Here is a 2,620-nt window from a genome sequence, read left to right as displayed (position 1 = left end):
CTCTGCAGGTGGCACCTCAGCCCTGTGAAATCCCTATGATCCTGGACCCTTCTGAGGAAAGGATCCAGACTGAAGACATACAACAATGGGCTAAGAGGACATCCCTGCCTCACCCCTGAGATGATCGCGAAGGGCTCGTCCAAGTGACCATTAATCAGCGAGAGGCTTATAGCTCCCTTATACAGAAACCGCAGCCACTTCACAAACCGCATTGGGAGGCCATACTGTAACAACACTTGATACATGTAGTCATGATGGACTCTATCAAAGGCTTTACTCTGGTCTAAGCCCACAATATACGCCCCCACATTGTGATGCTTAATGTACGTCACAGCTTCTCTCACCAACAGCAATGAGTCCTCTATTGTCCGACCCTTCACACCACACGTCTGGTTGGCGATGATGCCACCTCACTCAACCGATAATACAAAACCTTGGCCAAAATTTTATAATCCGTATTCAGTAAAGACAATGGACGCCAGTTTTTTATATCTTTTAGATTTCCTTTGTTTGTCAGGAGAACCAGAACAGACTTATACTGGGACTGTAATAGCTTCCCTGCAGAGAGGCAATCATTATAGACATGCGCCAAGTCCGGAGCTAATAAGTCCCTGAACTCTCTATAAAACTCGCTGGTCAAGCCGTCCAGCCCTGGGCTCTTGTTGGCCTTTAGGAGTCCATGTTCTTCTTCACCTTCTCCTCAGTTATGGGAGCGGCCATACTATCTTCCTGTGCCGGGCCTAATGTTGGTAGGGACACCCCCTTCAGATAGGCTTTAATGTCCTCTTATTATTATAACAAATATAATACTGTCCCTATGTACAGGAACATAAGTACTCTCATACTGCCCCTATGTAGAAGAATATAACTATAATGCTACTGCTTCCTGAGCATAGCCTCTGATTCTGCTATGGTGGTGCTGCCAGTCATCTACTCTCCATGAGTACATGGAGGGTTGTCAGCTTGACTTTTTTCTGGATGGCTTACCAAAAAATTATAGACATACAATATTTTTTGCAGTACATTGGACAACTAACTTTTTTTATGGTCAAGGCAAAAAAGTGCCCTATCTTTATGGCATGTCATGGATTTTGTGGATGATTGGCAACCCTGGTACATGCTTGTTCAGGGGGGTATAATCCATTATGTACTATTATTCGCAGTATGCACACACTGCAGTTAGCTTGGTCATCGAGGAATAGCATAGTATCACAATGTTACATTCAGCAGTTAGTCTGTTTTTTCTGTCTGATCTTCGGCCATACAGTATGGTCTGGTGATATAATGGGTCTACGAGTTTAATGGCTGACTCATTGCAGGTTTATTAACTTAGTCTTTTTGAGTGTAACTAGGGAATGTTGTTTTAAGCATCCATAATGCCCCAGCGAGTGATCGGAATATCTCACCTTTAACCGTGAAGGGTAAGCACTGCCAAGCAGAAAATATACACCTATGACTGACCTTTCATGGTGTGGTTGCCTTATGTACCTTTTGTTGTTGCATTTCCCTCTCATACAGTGTACAGGGTGGGCCATTTATATGGATACACATGGGTGGGCCATTTATAAAGTTGGATCCAAAAGGGGAAATCCAACTTCAAAATGGCCGCCATGGTCACCACCCATCTTGAAAAGTTTTCCCCCTCCCATATACTAATGTGCCACAAACAGGAAGTTGATATCACCAACCATTCCCATTTTATTTAGGTGTATCCATATACATGGCCTACCCAGATCCATCCATATAAATGGCCCACCCTGTACAGTCACAAAGTGTATAAATACCCATGCCATACGTTGCATACTAATAATAACAAGCAGTATTCAGTATGGTGCCCAGATAACACTGCCAGATTTTGGTCAAATATCATTTTTATCCAATTGACAAAAGAATGATGTAATAAAGTGCTGCCACACAATAATACTGGCATACAGTGCTCACATACTACCACCACACAATGCTCACATAATAGCTCAGCATAATGCTCACATATTACCACCTAAGAAAGGTCACATAATGCCACCATAATGCTCACAGAACACTGCAATTCAATGCGTACATAATACTGTCATACAATACTCACATAACACCAACATACAATGCTCACACAATACCGCCATACAATGCTCACATAATATTGCCATACAATGCTTACATAATACCACCTAGGAACGGTCACATAATGCCACCATACAACGCTCACATAACACTGCAATTCAATGCATACATAATACCGTCATACAATACTCACATAACACCAACATACAATACTCACATAATACCACCATGCAATGCTCACATAGCACTGCAATTCAATGTGTACATAATACCATCATACAATACTCACACAACACCAACATGCAATGCTCACATAATACTGCCATACAATGCTCACATAGCACTGTAATTCAATGTATACATAATACCATCATAGAATACTCACACAACACGAACATGCAATGCTCACATAATACCACCAAACAATGCTCACATAATACCACCCTTCAATGCTCATATAATACCATCGTAAAATACGCGCACAATAACACCATACAATGCTCACATGATTCTGTCATATATTGCTCACATAGCATTGTACAATGATCACATAACACTGCTT

Source organism: Ranitomeya variabilis, chromosome 2, assembly GCF_051348905.1.
Source record: "Ranitomeya variabilis isolate aRanVar5 chromosome 2, aRanVar5.hap1, whole genome shotgun sequence".
Lineage (NCBI taxonomy): Eukaryota > Metazoa > Chordata > Amphibia > Anura > Dendrobatidae > Ranitomeya > Ranitomeya variabilis.
This window is presented reverse-complemented; position numbering follows the sequence as displayed.